Source organism: Erinaceus europaeus, chromosome 8, assembly GCF_950295315.1.
Source record: "Erinaceus europaeus chromosome 8, mEriEur2.1, whole genome shotgun sequence".
NCBI classification, from domain to species: Eukaryota; Metazoa; Chordata; class Mammalia; order Eulipotyphla; family Erinaceidae; genus Erinaceus; species Erinaceus europaeus.
Window position 1 is genome coordinate 66,295,626 of NC_080169.1, and position 18,542 is coordinate 66,314,167.

General features: G+C 35.2%; 1 pseudogene; it reads left to right on the plus strand.

The window, feature by feature from the left end:
* Positions 1-18,163, plus strand: part of LOC132539723 (cadherin-related family member 3-like) — a 208,172-nt pseudogene extending 190,009 nt beyond the window's left edge.
* Positions 18,164-18,542: the final 379 nt, after the last annotated feature.

The following is an 18,542-nucleotide window of genomic DNA, read 5'->3' on the forward strand; positions in this document are numbered from 1 at the left end:
CCACTGCTCCTGGAGGCTATTTTTTCCCTTTTGTTGCCCTCGTTGTTTTATCATTGTTGTGGTTATTATTATCATTGTTATTTATGTCATTGTTGTTGGATAGGATAGAGAGAAATGAAGAGAGGAGGGTAAGACAGAGGGGGGAGAGGAAGATAGATATCTGCAGACCTGCTTCACCGCTGGTAAAGTGACCCCCCTGAAGATGGGGAGCCAGGGACTTGAACCAGGATCTTTATGTTGGTCTTTGTGCTTCCAGCCATGAACATTTAGCACTTAACCTGCTGTGCTACCACCTGACCCCCAATTATACTAACTTTTTAAGCAATTAAAATATGTTATTTTTTCATTATTACCTCAAGATGAACTCACCTGATATACTGTATCAGTCTTTTATATATATATATATATATATATATATATATATATATATATATATTTATTTATTTATTTTTCTTTTTTCCTCCAGGGTCATCACTGGAGTTTGGTGCCAGCATTATGAATCTACTGCTCCTGGTGGCCACTTCTTCCATTTTATTGGATATGACAGAGAGAAATTGAGAGGGGAGGGGACATAAGAGAGGGAGAGAGAAAGACACCTGCAGACCCGCTTCATTGCTTGTAAAATGTCTCACTGCAAATGGGGAGTGAGGGCTTAAACCCAGATCCTTGTGCTTAGTACTATGTGTGCTTAACCAGATACACCAACACCTGCTCCACCTTTTGTTGGGTCTTAATCCTTTGTGAGAAACTGTTTTAGTTGAACCATGTTTTAAAAAAATTGTTGGGGCCAGGTGGTGGAGCACCTGGTTAAACTCATGTGTTCTAGTGTGCAAGCACCCAGGTTCAAGCCCCCAGTCTCCACATGTAGGGCAGAAGCTTCACAAATGGTGAAGCAGTGTTGCAGGTGTCTGTCCATCTCTCTCCCTCTCTATCACCCCCTTCTTTCTCAATTTCTGGCTGTCTCTATTTAATAAATAAATAAAGATAAAATTTAAAAAGTTGTCATACTAGAAGAGTATCTATCAACTAAATTCCTGACTACTAAAATATATTTTATCTAGGCATAAATGTTTATGATAAAATACAGTAGACAGAAAAATTCTGGTGTAATATGTGAAAGAAGTTTTAGATTTGAGGTCAGGTGGTATTGTAATCCTCTACTCTTCTGGACAAAGTACAATAGGTTTTCTAAAAGAGGCAAACCAATTAATACGGTCTGAAAATGCTTAGCAATCTATAACTTATGCATATGTTGAAGAACTATGAAAAATATTCTTTGTCATTCTGCATACACCATATCAATTTTTATTATTTTATTTATGCTTTGTTTTTTCTTTACCTTTTTTCTTATTATCTTTATTTATTTATTGGATAGAGACAGCCAGAAATCGAGAGGGAAGGGGGTGATAGAGAGGGAGAGAGACACTTTCAACACTGCTTCAATACTAGCAAAGCTTCCCCCTGCATATGGGGACGCGCTCGAACCCATGTGCTTGTGCATTGCAATGTGTGTGTTCAACCTGGCCCCTATGTACACCTTGAGTCACACATTTCTACATGTATATATATATGCATTTCTAGTTTATCTATCACCTGTCTATCTATCTATCTATCTATCTATCTATCTATCTATCTATCATCTATCTATTTTGTCTACAAGTTTATCACTGGGGCTTGGTGCCTGTACTACGAAGTCACTGATCCTGTGGCCATTTTTTCAACTTTGCCAGGCTAGCACCGCCAGAGAGAGACTCTGGAACACATGGCTGAGCGGGGAGCACAATGCAATTTTTTACTGATTAGAGAAAAATGCCTTTATACCTTCTGAAGTGGAAGTGGCAAGTAGGGAGAGGAAATGGGTAGGAGAGTGGGTGGAGAGAAGAAAAAGAGCGCAAAGATAAAAAGTTTCCATCTAACCAGTAAGGATTAAACCAATACCCTACAGGCAGGGCGGGTCTCAGTCAAAACAGTGATTATGTAAATAGATCATAGCATCAAGCAATGCAAGGGAACCTGGCTGTGATGACCAACATGATGGATAGAAACAGAAGGCGTCTTTAGAAGCAGAATTAGCCAAAGGAGAAATGATGACCAACAAACTTTTTTCCTCTGATTGGACAGAACGAAATTGTGATCTTTATTTATTGTGTAGAGACAGCCAGAAATGAATAGGGTAGAGGGAGATAGAGGAGAGAGAAAGAGAGACACCTGCAGCACTGCTACACTACTCACAAAGCTTTCCCCCTATAGGTGGGGATTAGGGGCTTGAAACTGGGTCCTTGCTTACTGTAGCACGTGTGCTCAACGGGGTGAGCCACCACCTGGCCCCGATATGATTTACTTAGGGGAAAAAAAATTGCTAAACCAAAAGTTACCTTAAAAGTTCTACAGTTTATTTAGTCCTTCATGCAGGAAGGAGAAATGATACCTAGGCAGGTTAAAACATGCATATATGTGAGAGTGAACAGACTCACTTATATTTTGTTTTGTTGTGCTGTATTTTTGTTTTAGAACAGAGCACTATTCTCTAGCATGTGATATAGTAATGGGCTATTACTGAGTTATATCCCTGATCCCAAAGTTGCATATTTCAGGGTAGCATAAGATGACAGTAAACTTTTGTGACCCAGGAGATGAAGTGATAGAAAAAGCACTGGTCTTGTAATCATGAAGTTCTGACTTTGATCCCAGGTATTGAGTATGCCAGAATGATGCTTTGATTCCTTGTTTCCCTTTCTCTCATTATTAGATAAATATTCTTAAATCATTGTACTCTGCTGAAGGTTTATTAATTTATAACTGACTATTATTTCTGTTTGTGTATATCACACATTGTACAAGAAAGATTACCTACCTCTCTAGATAGCAATTTATCAATTGCATAGACAAGTCTACTTGTTAGAGTACAAAGTGAAAAAGGTCAGAGGAAAAATTAACTATAAATAATGGAACATTCAGCAAGAAATTACTTACATACTGAAAATTTAAGCTCAGAAAAAGAGTGAACCATTAGGACCAAACTTAAAAAAATTTTACAGCACCTGTTAATTTTTTTTTAAATTAAGAAATGTTATTTGACAAAGCTGTGTTGACGTAGGGCCACAATGTCACATTTCTTTAACATATGTGTTAGTATAGCTTACTCTGACCAGGGGCCAGCCTCTTTGCTCTATAGTATACTAGTGCCTCATGATAATGAGGGGTCATTATCATCTAGTCAAAGAACATAGAAAGAAATAAGAGAATGGCTATATTTTCAGATATGTTTGATAAGTGTGAATTTTAAAATAACTGAAAAATGTTAATAAATGGAGAAAGCAGTATCCATGAATCTAGTTGAAATAGTATTGTAGTAATACAAGATAAACCATAAAATAAGTGGTAATTTATATAACAGGGGAGTACAAAATCTGAAATATATAAGAGCAAGAATTTACCATTCATTGATTTGAAATTTGTATGTTATTGCATATTATAGGGAAGAATTTCTTTGAAGAGTATTATAATTTAATATTAGACTACTTTTACTATAAGATAGGTGTTTCAGTTTAGAATATTGAAAGACATTTTAAAACTTAAAAATATTTCTAAGTTGTTTGAATATATTGCTAGAATTGTTTTATCCTTCTAAGTTTTACTTATAAGATCCCATCACAAACAGAACATTCTTTAAATTTTTTTTATTATCTTTATTTATTTATTGAATAAAGCCAGAAATAGAGAAGGATGGGTTGAATAAGAGAGGAAGAGAGAGAGACACCTGCAGCATTGCTTCACCACTTGTGAAGCTTTCTCCCTGCAGGTGGGGACCCAGGACTGAAACGTGGGTCTTTGCGCATTGTAATGTGTGCTCAACCAGGTGTGCCACCACCTGGCCCCAACAAACACAACATTCTTAAAGGCATATGTCTAACCATTTATATTTATTAATCATACTGAAATTGATGACTGAAGTTAAAAAATAATAGTAACTAAAATGAATTTAATTTATAATTAAATCATAAAATTATAGGTGAGATCTAAAAATGAATGGAATATATTATAAGATTATTCTAGGCTCTTGAAAGCAAACATTGGGCATCCTATAATTTGCAATCTAGAGAATATAGTTAATACAAAACTACATCATTTATGGAGATTAGCATGGTGCTCTATAATGAGAAGGAGAAGTGCCACAAATTATGAAAAGTACATATGTGATATCTTAATTGGGGTACTAGATATGAGACTCACAAACAGTTGCAGAAACTGATAAAAGTTATGATGCTCCTTTCCAGTATTTTTTTTAAAGGAGTGCCCATCAATTACTTTTCTTTTTATTTATTTATTTTAAATTTCTTTATTGGGGAATTAATGTTTTACATTTGACTGTAAATACCATAGTTTCTACATGTATAATATTTCCCAGTTTTCCATATAACAATACAATCCCACCTTTCCAATATTTTTATTTTTCACTTTACAAGAATGTGAGTCATTACAGAGAACTTCATACAGTATGCTCTTTATATAGCCATTATAATTAATAAAATAATAAATTCATATTTAAAAACAAAAATAGAAATAGTCCCTCTATCTGAGCTATAGAGATTATTAGTCAAATTGAGTAATAAGGAAAACCAACTCTAAACAAAATAAATAGAACTGCAGCTTGTACATGGCTTTCTAATTAACTGTTGTCTCTGAAGCCAACCTGCTTATTCAAAGGTCCTTCTGAGGGCACTTAAGAAAGAAACTTAAGTCCTACTTCATGAATTAAGCTACATGATTTCAGCAACTTAAGTCCAGATAGGCTAAGAGACAATGCAGTAACTGGCTAGACATAACTTCTACAAAGATAGTCCCAAAAGAAATATGAATCAAAATTCCTGAAACTGTGTGCAGAAGCAAGTTGACTACATAATAAAAAGTTCAGATTAATATCTATTTTCAAATATAAATTTGGTAGAAATCTCAAGTCATACTGATTTATAGTTCTTGTGTGTTTCATTTTACTTTTATTTCAACCTTAGCAGTGCTTGTGTAAAAGAGTAGCAAGGAGAAAGTATAAATAATTCAGTCCAATCATTCCATTAATTTACCTGACACTCCTCCTCCCAAACTTCATGTTAAATTATAACAATTTAAACATGGTAGCAGGGTGAGAACAATTTGTTTCTCATAACTTATTTACAGGAATTAATCATTAAAGAAACATTGATATAATATACTGTTGATGTTGATATATATAATATCTTTAGGGTAAGTCAGAAATTTAGAAAAAGTGTAGGAAAAAAAAAAAAGAGAAGCACACCTTTGCAAAAATGTTATCTCATGTATAATTTCTTTTACTAGGTTTAGAGATATGTTCTACTAATATATTTCTTTATTATTAATTAATTTTAAATAAAATCATATACAAAGCCTGACTAATAAAATTATGTATATAAAACTCAATGCTGTCATCTCTTTGATGAAACCATTCTTTTTTCGAAGTCAAGGGACAGTTTTGTTACCTTTTCTCTCCAAGTTTGTTTGTTTTAGTTATCTATGTTCCACATATCAGTGGAAAAAAAAAAAACTGGTAGTTGTCTTTCACCTCTTATTTCAATTAGCCTAATCACTCCCAGTTCCACCTCATTGATCTAGATCAATACATATAAAGGTTTTCATCGCACCTGGAAGTAAAATTGTTCAGAGTGATTGACTGGTTAGTAACACTTTTTCCCAATAGTAATTAATAGCTTCATTCTTTTTCTAAGCAATTATATTTGGGAATAGCTTCCTAAATAAATTCAAATTTTAGAAAAAGGAAATAAAAGAAAAACTTTTTTTCCTGAAGTATACTGAATTTCCCAAAGTCAATAACATTGTGGGGCCTAAAACTGTCTAATTGTTTGCTATATCTGACTCTCCATACGCAAGAAGAACATTTAATCAAATTAAAAATAAGAAGGGTAAAAATACAAATATAAAATTATGCTCAGTTTCTTCACGATGTGGATTATGAATCTTTTTCACTGTTATTTATTCACATATTGAAATGCAATTAAATACATAAATAATTTTGCCCACTGAATCTCCTGCCTCTGTGATTTCACTGCTCCTGAATGACTTACTTTATTCATTTCAACTCCAGGAAGAGATACAAATGAAATGAATAAATTTCGTAACTGTTTTTAAGATAGAGGGTGAGAAACAAAGAGAGAAGGAGAGCTACCATAGCAAGCACTGCTCCACTGTTTATGAAGCTTCCCCTTTGTCTAATGCTCCTATTGGTGGCCAGGACTAGAACCTGGGACCTGCCCCATAGTAAAGTATATGATCTACATGGTTAGATGTCACCAGCCTCCAAATTCGCATTTTAAATTCTCACCATGCATATTCATTAATAGTATGATTGGGCCTTTTAATTAAAAAAAACATAGACATAAGGGATAGGCAGTGACACACCCAAAAGAGTACAAACTTTACGATGCACAGGGTTCGGGACTTAAAACCCTATACCCACTTTCAGGGAAGCAGTGCTTTGGATGTCTCTTGTCCTCTCTTCCTCTTTCTCCCTTCCCTCTCAATGTCTCTGTGTCTATCAAAAAAGAAAGAAAGAAAATGACCACTGGGAACAGATACCAAGTCTGAGCAATAATCCTCGTGGCAAAAAGGAATACATAAAAGAGAAATAAATTTTCAAGTAAATTTTTGAAATAATTTCACAGTCTATCAAAACAGTTTTCACATAGACAATAAGCAACCATAAGACCCAAGCAGTGCAAAAGAGAGTGTAGTCCAGGAAATAACGCATATCATTCACTCAACAACTGTGTGAACCTGGGCTGAATTATTTACTACCTCTGGGACTCAGTTTTTAATCTATCAATAGAAATTTAAAAATCATTTCAGAAGCAGTTCTCTACTTTAACACCCAAAACAAGAAGGAAATTAGATAGCATGATACTAGTTATTGCAAAATGGTAATTGTTAGAAAAACAGGCATAATCAATGTCTAAAATGGTTATTGTGCCTCTGATTTTCATTTGCAGTTCCTATGAAGAAAAAAATGTCACTTTTATAGTGATTTGGCCAATTACAAAAATTAACATTTCTCCTTTAATTAGCAATGCTTTACAATATTCTGTGGTGATATGTTTTATTATTGTGCATTTCAGAAATTTCTGCATTCTCTCAAAATAATATTGTTTTAATAATGCAAATGGGGTTTTGAAATTTATTTTTAAGAGAAATGTTTCTATAAAATTAACTGATAGAGGAAGTACTATATAAGTAATTTACAGTTAAAATTAGTAATTTCTATAAATATATGGCTTGTATTTGACTTGAACTATTTCAGGCATAGCATCAGAAGCAAATATTTTATATACTTGAATCAGATTTTATTGGAATAAACATTTAAATGTCTTCAGTGAGAGTTAAATAATGTAAAAGTCAGTATAAATATATAAATTGTACTCTTCTGGGTTATATACCCTTGCACATCTGCACTGACTTCAATATTCAAAGACAAAAGTTTTTTTGACAGAGAGGAATATCATCTTTTCTATAAAGTATAACAAGTTAAGTAATTAAGGTTATGAATCAAGCCAAATTAACTGCACACAGCTGTAATAAGCTTAGTGGATGACCAAATAACAGATGGGAAATTCTTTTGTTTTCACTGGTGATTTACCTAATGGTGAGATAAATGTCTGGTGACATACATAGTCCAGCATTCTGTCAGTCCTTAGTCATTTATTTCATCACTCCTCATGATCATGACAGAAAGGAGTAACTGCTCAATTGTTCAACCCTAAGAGCATTGTCAAGACTTCTACTTATGCAAGCCTGCTTGTAAAAAAAGATGTAATGTATATCTAAAATACAAATATAAAAGAATTATTTAAAGCAAAATATATACATAACCTAAAGGAAAAAAAATCATAAGAACATTTAGATAACATTATACTGAAATATAATTAAATCAAGTGGAATTATTTTTATGAGAAAATAATTAATTCCACTCACATAGTAACTAAGCTTACAATCCACTCATGAGATTTGTTTCTAAGTCTGTCCAGGCAAGATCAGGTAAATTCATGATGGTATAGCCATAGACTTAGATATGTCCATACATAAAATTTCCACATTAGTTAAAAGCATTGTATGATGTAATCAAATTCAAAGTTTCACCTATCTTTGACCACATTATAAAGGTGAAAGCTGAGACACCAGACATTTAAATTACATTCCTAAGGTCACAAGCGTAGGAAGAGGTAGAATAAAGACTGGCTAGAAATGCAGATAAATGGTTGAAGTTTGAGGACTGTTTTGACTAGCGTAGTGAGCAGTCTAAAGAAAAAAGGAAAATAAGTGAAGTGGTTGTTAGTAGTCAGAAAATGCAAAGTTGTATAAGCCACAGTCAGTGTATAGAATTATTTCCAAATAACAAAATTAGAATTCATATAGAAATGTAGTAAAGGGGGGACCGGGTGGTAGCGCAGCGGGTTAAGGTGCATGTGGTGAGAAGCGCAAGGATCAGTGTAAGGATCCTGGTTCAAGCCTCCGGCTCCCCACCTGCAGGGGTTTGTTTCACAAGGGGTGAAGCAGGTCTGCAGGTGTCTATCTTTCTCTCTCCCTCTCTGTTTTCCCCTCCTCTCCATTTCTCTCTGTCCTGTCCAACAATGACGATGACAGCAATAACAATGATAAACAATAAGGGAAACAAAAGGGAATATAAATAAATATAAATTTTTTTAATTAAAAAAAAGAAAATGTGGTAAAGGAAAATAGATGAGTAAATAGAAGTGAGACATCACAAATTCTGGCTTAAACTTATGTAGGCCTTTGATAGAAAGAAAAAGCAAAGACACTTAGATTTGACTGAAATTGAGTACTATAGGTGTGAGAACATAATCTATTCTTGTAGTAAACTATATCTAGAGCATATGAGGAAAGTTGGCCAAAGAAAAGTCTAGAAAAATAGATGTTTGAAATAGATTTATTGTTAATACCCTGAAATTTTGGACTGCTTCTTAAGACTATACAAAGTCAGATTAAATGCATGCAAAGTATCACTAAGTAGTTTCCAAATACCAGACCAACCAAGTGGAGAATAGAAGGGGAACGAAACAGCAACAGCAATTGTTTACTATTTCAAGAAAGCTGGAGTGAGCAGTGTAAATCACCTGGATAGTGAAAATGCTTTGCCATGCATGTCACTCAAGTTTGAGCCAGGCTCCCACCACACTGAAAGAAGTTTTGTGATCTCTCCCTTTCTCTCTATATATAGCTGTAAAAAATCAGCACAGAGCAGTAAAGCACTAGAGGTGACAGAATTAAAAAGTAAGGTCAGAGGCCATACTGTAACACACCTGGTAAAGCACACACACTACCACGTGTAAAGATGCAGGTTCAAGTCTTTGCACCCCACACGCAGGGGTAAAGCTTCATAAGAGATGAAGCAGAGGTGCAGTTGTCCTTTTCACCCTCCCTTTATCTACGTCATCTCAATTTCTTTATATCCTATCAAGTAGAAAGAAAAAAAGAAGGGAGAAATAACCCACTAAAAGCAATGGATTCATTGTGAAGGCACTGAGCCCCAGCAATAATCCTGGTGACAAAAAGGTAGGAAGGAAGGAAGGAAGAAGGAAATGAAATAATGAATGTACTTTTTCTCATGAATATTATATACTGGAGACAAAACATGGGGTGTTAGATAATGCAGGAATCTTTGGAAGCACTGAGGATACCAAATGCTAATTCCAAAATTTGCTTATTTAAAATTTTATTGTATCACCAATTGAAAAAGTGTACAATTGAAAGAGCCAAGTATTCACTTAATATGTGTTCAAATATTTACTCTGTGCACATGGATTACTAAAGAGATTAGGCTGTATGTATTGTACAAAAGATGTAAGGATCAAATAGAACAAGAGAGATGAAAGATCTTGTAATAATGATATTATATAAGTGCAAATCTTGAATAGTATTCTTAAACTATGGAGAGATATTCTGCTCCTTTTTATACAATCCATGAAAAAAAGAAATAATATCACAATTAGTCCTAGACTTTGAGATATTTTCATACTGATGTGGCTGTTTACAATAAATGATAAACTATGTCCTGTTTTAGAGGATCTAAAAGTTTGAAAGGAAAAGGTTGAAAGGAATTGAAAGGGTGTTGGAGGCCCAGTTCCTTGGTGGAGAAAGATGGCAATTTTGGGGTGGTTCCTATTTGGGGGATATGTATACTATATTCTTGTGATAAAAAGTCTTCTGAAACATTTCCTAAAATAAATAAACTCTTTAGATATTATTTCTGGTGTGTGTGTGTGTGTGTGTGTGTGTGTGTGTGTGTGTGTGTGTGTGTGTGTAAGGGAGGAAAATACACTGAATACAAAAACTGAGAAATATTATTTGTACTCAATCTTTAAGTAATTTTCAAAGACCTTGAAATTAATTAATACAATTGAATTTTCATGGAAAAACACATAAGTTTATTTTACCTGAATGTTATGGGAGTTTACAAAATAGTGCCTTGAATTTTTGATATAACATTGAATCTTTTTTCTCAAAACCATTAAGATATTTTATTTTTCTTGAGAGCTAGTATTAACTACTAGAAAGAACATGATTTACAGAGAACAAAAATCTACATGTGAGAGGGAGGGGCTTTCAGGTCCTGGGACATGAGAAAGGAACTAAGCGGGGAATGAGAGTGTTTCACAGATTCTTACTGTGGTGAGATGGGAAATTGTACCCATGTGCTGACAACTGTACTGCAAACCATTAACCTCCCAATAAAAAGATCTACATGTGAACACAAATTTTGTTACTAAGTTATCTGAAACTTTAAGTGGATAAGAGTTTCTATGGGCCTCAGTATTCCTTTTTATTGTGGATGCAACGAAGGACTCCCTTTCAGAACTGGCATTTAGGGAAAACTGAAACAGCATAGCTAAAAGGCTGAGCAACCATCATAGCACATAATGACTGCTAAATACATGCGATCCATAGCCTTTCAGTCATATTCCATCTAGGATATATATATATATATATATATATATATATATATATATATATATATATATATATAGTATATTCATTCAGTTGCATACTTCTTAGGAAATAGTGATCAAAGAAAAAAAACTTTATTATGAAAGAAAACAGAGAGAAAAGAAAGCCAACTTAACAGGGAGGTCCAGAATATATATATATATATATGTATATTGGTATTCCTAACTGTATTTGGTAAGGGTACATTAGACTATATTAAGGATCTGAAAATAGAGCTAAGTTATTGAGTTACATAACCAAATCGCCATCTTTTTGTTCTACGTATTACTTGGAAATAATATATTATTTACTTAGAAAAGCATGGTCATCAAATTTCTAGTGACACTACTATAACCACATCTAATTTCCTGATCTTTGTCCAGACATGCCTAGATTGATTGTTATAAAGTAGAATGTTTAACCATGTAATACTTAATCTCAGTAATTACCAAAATTCAACATAGTAGTCGTGATTACTTTCTCTGAATTATGTAAGTAATACTATTTCTGTTACCACACCATTGACTGTTCCTTTTTTTACAATGATCAGTTTTCCCTCTCTCATCCCCTCCCTCCCTCAATCTCTCCCTCTCTCTTTCTTCATTTCTGTGAAATCGGTTCCCTAGTTTAAAGTGCCTTAATAAATGTTAACGTATCTGATACTGATTATAGGAGATACAAAAGTATACAGATTAGCAGCAACACTTTTTAGATCACAATTTCCCCTAATAAAATAATTTAAAATATGACAACCTAATCCTTAACCATTCACAAAATGTATCTGATCTTATGCTGCCATCTGCTGGGAATATGATGTAATTTATTCAAGGAAATTAAAATCAACATTGAATTTTATATTGCTAACTTTTTATTTCATTTTAAATAGAATTTATCTGGAATATTAACTTTATGTGCCTTTAAGATATAGAACAAGAAAAGACAATAAATCAATTTTAAAATAATACTTCGCACTATGAACATTTCATTGATTTATTCAATCTTTCATTCAGCTATTGCTTACTAATGTCTTCTCTATGCCAATACCTTTATTGAATCCACAAATAAGAATGATGAATTATTCTACTTTAAAAGAGATGTATTTATTTGCTTATTTACTTACTTATTTTGATTTAGTGTCTCTAAGGCCTGGGATACTATTGCAGATCTTCTTACTCCATTTTTTAAAAAAATTCTGTTGTCAGATAGGGAGGTAAAGAGGAACAGAAAAGCATAATTAACAGAAACAGAGATACAGAAGGTACCCCCAACCTGGCTCCATCATCTGTAGAGTTTCTCAGTACTATTTATAATGTCTCCTTGTGGTGTTGGGGGGGGATCGCTTCACAGGCACAGGCAGTGAAGCAGGTGTGCAGGTGTCTGTCTTTCTCTTACCCTCTCTGTCTTCCCCTCCTCTCTCCATTTCTCTCTGTGTTATCCAACAACAACAACAATAGCAACAAGGGCAACAAAATAGAAAAATAAATAAATATAAAAATAATAATAAACATAGAAACAGGCTAGGGGTATGGGTTGACCTGCCAGTGTCCATGCTCAGTGAAGAAGCAATTAAAGAAGCTAGAATCTCCACCTTCTCTACCCCGTAAAGAATTTTGGTTCATACTCCCAGAGGGATAAAGAACAGGGAAGCTGCCAAAGGAGGGTGTGGGTGGTGAGAATTGTATGAAATTATAACCCTGTTCTCTTAAAATATTGTTAATCACTATTAAGTCACTAATAAGAATTTAAAAAGGAGAGATCATAATACCAATATATCTCTAGCATTTATCTACTGATAATAATTTAAAATATGCATTTTCAATACAAAGAGAAAAACAAAGTGAAATGTGCTAAAAACGGCTTTGCCTATACAGTTCTACATGTCTTTGTCAACTGAAATGTTATTACTATGTCCTTTTTGTATTTTCCAGGTTACTACTTCAGTATTAAAGGTTTCATATTATTGGAGCCCTGATAACTAGATTCCTTCAGTATTAACTCTAATGGGAGTTCTTTTTGTTATGTGCCTCTATGCTATTGCATGGTGCCTTTTCAAAGAGTAAGATATGAACTGTTGCTTCTATTTGAAAGTCCACCAATAATGCCTTTAAGAGGAAGTGATGAAGGGCATAAAGAGACAGTTTACTGGGATGAGTGTACTCTTTGCTTATGTAACATACGGTGCAAGTCTGATTCCTGGCTTCCCAAGGGAGTGCCACAGTATCAAGGGAAGTTCAGTGCTATTCTGCCTTTCTAAGTCTCCCTCTCTGTTTTACTTTTTAAAAGTACTTTATAGGAGGGAAGGAATGAAGAAAGGAAGGAAGGAAAAAAAATACTTTTTTTTTACTTTATTTATTGGATAGAGACAGAGAGAAATTGAGAGGGAAAAGGGAGATGGAGAGATGGCTAAGAGAGAAGAGAGAAAAAAGACACCTATAGTGTTTTCCAACACTCATGAAGCTTCCACTTATGATTGGGGGTCGGAAGCTTGAACCTGGTTTCTTACAAATTGTAATATTTCTGTTTTTCTGGGTGTGCCACAAACTAGCCCCTCTGTCTCTTAATGAAAAAGTGGTCCAGGAATGATGAAATCATATATGTGCAAGAACAGACTTACACACACACACACATATATATATCTGAATTCAAATAAATTATGTTCTATAAATTTTTTAAAGACTTTTTTATTTATTAATGAGAAACATAGGAGGAGAAAGAGCGAGATATCACTCTGGTATATGTGCTTCCGGGGATTGAACTCAAAACCTCATGCTTGAGAGTTCGATGCTTTATCCACTGCGCCACCTCCCGGACCACTGTTCTATACAATTTAAAGATACAAATTTTAAAGTTTCATTTTATATATAGAGAATAAGAATTTCTTTTTTTTATTTTTAAATTTTTTATTTAATAAAGGATTAGTGAACAAAAGCATAAGGTAGGAGGGGTACAACTCCACACAATTCCCACCACCCAATCCCCATAACCCACCCCCTCCCATGGTAGCTTTCCCATTCTCTATCCCTCTGGGAGCATGGACCCAGGGTCATTGAGGGTTGCAGAAGGTAGAAGGTCTGGCTTCTGTAATTGCTTCCCTGCTGAACATGGGAGTTGACTGGTCAGTCCATACCCCCAGTCTGCCTCTCTCTTTCCCTAGTAGGGTGTGTCTCTGGGGAAGCGGAGCTCCAGGACACATTGGTGGGGTCTTCAATCCAGGGAAGCCTAGCTAGCATCCTGGTGGCATCTGGAACCTGGTGATTGAAAAGAGAGTTAACATATGAAGCCAAACAATTTGTTGAGCAATCATGGATCCCAAGCTTGGAATAGTGGAGAGGAAGTGTTAGGGAGGTACTCACTGCAAACTCTAGTGTAATCCTGCTTTCAGGTATATATTTTGCAGTAATTTATGGATACGTGTGCATATAAGCTCTCTCTCACAGAAACTGGTGTATATCTAGGTTATGGGACTTTGTTAGAAAGTGAACTACCTGAGATGAAATTAGAGTGTACTATTAAAGGAAAGGTCTCACCCGAGTAATGAAGCTGAAGGGTTGTCATTCCACACGTGAAGTCTCTGGATACAGTCTGAGGTGAAGCATGTTGAGATGGCAATCGTTGCTTTGTTTAGGTTGTGATCGGCGGATGCAATATTATTTGGTTTGGATTGGGAGATGCATACGGGAAAGTGGGCCCTATCCAAGGGTTCCAGGACTGGGGGAAGTAGGGGCTCTATAGTGAAGATGTGAGGTTCCTGCTGTCTTAGGGTTCAAAAAGACAATCAATAGTTAATATTATCATCACATTATTTGTTAATTGGGTTAACTTTGAAAAGTCCCTTTGTTATGGTTTGCTGTACAGTACCCAGTATCTTGTATATAGCTGTGCTATTGGAAGCTTCTAATCTACTTGGTCTAGGCTTTTGAGAGAGTCCGCATATCAAATACATAGCCTATATATTAAAAAGATTCAGTTTGTCTTTTGAGAAACTTTGAGACATACAATTGATTTCCCCCTCTCATATTAATTAACTACTGATTTATATGTCTACATTTTGCTAGGAGTGTACATAAACACCATTCCCACCACCAAAGGACTGTGACCCATCCCTCCTGCCCACTCCCACCCCCCACTGGCCCAGGAAGCTACATGTCTACCCCTCACCACTGGGTTTTTACTTTGGTGCCCTACTTACAATTTGATCAGGTCCTGCTTTTAGTTTCCCTTTCAGATCTTCTAAGTCAGCTTCTGTTGATGAGTGGGATCATCCCAAACTCATCTTTATCTTTCTGACTTAGTTCACTTAACATAATTCCTTCTAGCTCTGTCCAAGATGGGTCAGAGAAGGTGGGTTCATTGTTCTTGATAGCTGCATAGTATTCCATTGTGTATATATACCACAGCTTTCTCAGCCACTCATCTGTTGTTGGGCACCTGGGTTGCTTCCAGGTTTTAGCTATTATGAATTGTGCTGCTATGAACATAGGAGTACACACCTCTTTTTGGTTGGGTGTTATGGAGTCCTTGGGGTATAACCCCAGGAGAGGAATTACTGGATCATATGGAAGGTCCATGTCTAGCCTTCTGAGAGTTTTTCAGACTGCTCTCCACAGAGGCTGGAACAATTTACATTCCCACCAGCAATGTAAAAGGGTTCCTCTGTCCCCACATCCTCTCCAGCATTGGTTGCTGCTGTCCTTTTTGATGTATGCCATTCTTACAGGAGTGAGGTGGTATCTTAGTGTTGTCTTAATTTGCATTTCTCTGACAATCAGTGACCTAGAGCAGTTTTTCATATGTTTGTTAGCCTTTTGGATCTCCTCTGTGGTGAATGTTTTGTTCATTTCCTCTGCCCATTTTTGGATGGGGTCATTTACTTTTTTGCGGCTAAGTTTGCTGGGCTCTTTATATATTTTGGTGATTAGTTTCTTGTCTGATGTCTGGCATGTGAAGATCTTCTCCCATTCTGTGACGGGTCTCTCTGTTTGTTTAATAGTTTCTTTGGGTGTGCAGAAGCTTTTCAATTTGATGTAGTCCCATTGGTTTGTTTCTGCTTTGGTCTTCCTTGCAATTGGGTTTGATTCATCAAAGATGTCCTTGAGGTGTATGTGGGAAAGTGTTTTACCAATGTTTTCCTCTAAGTATTTGATTGTTTCTGGTCTGACATCTAGGTCTTTGATCCATTTGGAGTTGATTTTTGTTTCTGGTGAGATAAAGTGGTTCAATTTCATTCTTCTGCATGTTTCAACCCAGTTTTCCCAGCACCATTTATTGAAGAGAGCCTCCTTCTTCCATTTAGTCCTTTGGGCCCCCTTATCAAAGATTAGATGCCCATAGGTGTTGGGATTTACTTCTGGGCTTTCAATTCTGTTCCACTGGTCTGTGTGCCTATTTTTGTTCCAGTACCATACTGTTTTGATGATGATGGCTTTATAATATAGTTTAAGGTCTGGGAGTGTGATGCCTCCATTTCTGTTTCTTTTCCTTAAGATGGTTTTGGCAATTCTAGGTGTTTTCCGGTTCCAGATAAATGATTGTAGTGTTTGTTCTATTCTCTTAAAGAAGCTTGGTGGAACTTTGATGGGTATTGCATTAAATTTGTATATGGCTCTGGGGAGAATATTCATTTTGATGATATTTATTCTTCCAGTCCATGATCATGGGATATCTTTCCATTTCTTGGTATCCGTTTCTATCTCCTTGAGTAGCGACTCATAGTTTTCAGTATACAAGTCTTTCACTTCTTTGGTCAACTTTATTCCTAGGTATTTGATTGATTTTGCTGAAACAGTAAATGGGAGTGATTTCTGGATGTCTTCTTCTTCAGATTTAGTGTTTGCATAAAGAAATGACACTGATTTTTGTACATTGATTTTGTAGCCTGATACCTTGCTACATTGCCTAACAACTTCCAGTAATTTTCTACTGGATTCTTTAGGTCTTTCTATGTATACTATCATATCATCTGCAAATAGTGAGAGCTTGACTTCTTCCCTTCCAATCTGTATCCCTTTGATTTCTTTCTCTTGCCTGATTGCTATGGCAAGAACTTCCAATACTATGTTGAAGAGTAATGGTGACAGTGGACAGCCCTGTCTAGTCCCCGATCTGAGGGGGAATGCTTTCAGCTTCTCTCCATTGAGTATGATGTTGGCTGTAGGTTTGCTATATATAGACTCCACTATCTTGAGGAATTTCCCATCTGAGAATAAGAATTTCTTAACTTATAAATCAGAGATTGTTTTTATTAACATCTATGGACATATCCTTTTATAGAGATTTTATTAATATGGATTAAGGATACTATTTTCATTTTCATTATAAAAGAAATACGTCTTGGCATTTTACTTAGATTTTGGTTAAGTTTGGGGTGATATATATTGAGAAAACTAGTACTATTTGACTACTATCAAAGCAGGGTACTGACTTATTTTTTTACACTTATAATAAAGATATCACTCAAATGCTTTTATTTATTTATTTATTTATTTATTTATTTATTTATTTATTATTTTTGCCTCCAGGTAACATATTGCTGGGGCTTGGTGCCTGCACTGTGAATCCACTGCTCCTGGCGGCTAATTTTTTCTTCATTTTTGTTGTTGTTGTTTGTTTGTTTATTCTGTTTTGTTTTGTTTCCTTTGTTATTGGATAAGACAGAGAGAAACAGAGAGGGCTCAAATTGGGATCTTTGAGTGAGTCCTTGCAGCTTGTACTATGTGCACTTAACCTGGTGCACCACTGTCTGATCCCTTTCAAATTTTCTTTTAAAGTTTGTTTGTTTGTTTATTTACTGGATAGGAATAGCAAGAAATTGAGAGGGGAGAGAGATGGAGAGAGACAGAGGGAAGCCTGCAGCATTGCTTCACCATTTCTGAAGATTGCTTCTGCGCCCCACCTGGGGATCAGAGGTTTGAACTCTGTCTGGTCATTGTGTATTGTCTGGTCCTTGTGTATTGTGACATGTGAACTCAACTTGGTGTATCACCATCCAATTCCACACTTTAAACTTTCTATTCCTGTTTTTTGCTCATTTATCTATAGTGTTCCTGCCTGTTCAAGAATTTTTCCCCATTGTCACAAAGATCAGTGGAACAAGCCAAGCCTCATTACTGGTGAATGTAAGCAAGCATCAGGGTAAAATTCAATGGCTCATCTTTATAAAGGGATTTTTAAGTTTTAAGATTTGACTAGTTTCTCATAAAAATAAACTTAGGAAACATACAATGTTGGTTGGAATATGAACAAATTGAATCACATATTAAATGAGTTACCAAGTGATTTTATGTATGCCAATATTCATTCAACAATATGTACTGACAACCTAACAGGATTCTGTGTGTGAGGATTCAGCAAAGAGCAAATAAAATTTACAGATGAATATGAAGATCTATTATTGGCACTCGTTGCCAGCTGTGTAATATAATTGTATTTAAGTGTTTGTCACTATGTTTGTTTACTTAATTATGAAGGGGGCTTAAATGCCACAAGAAAGAGGACAACTACACCTTTTTCAATAA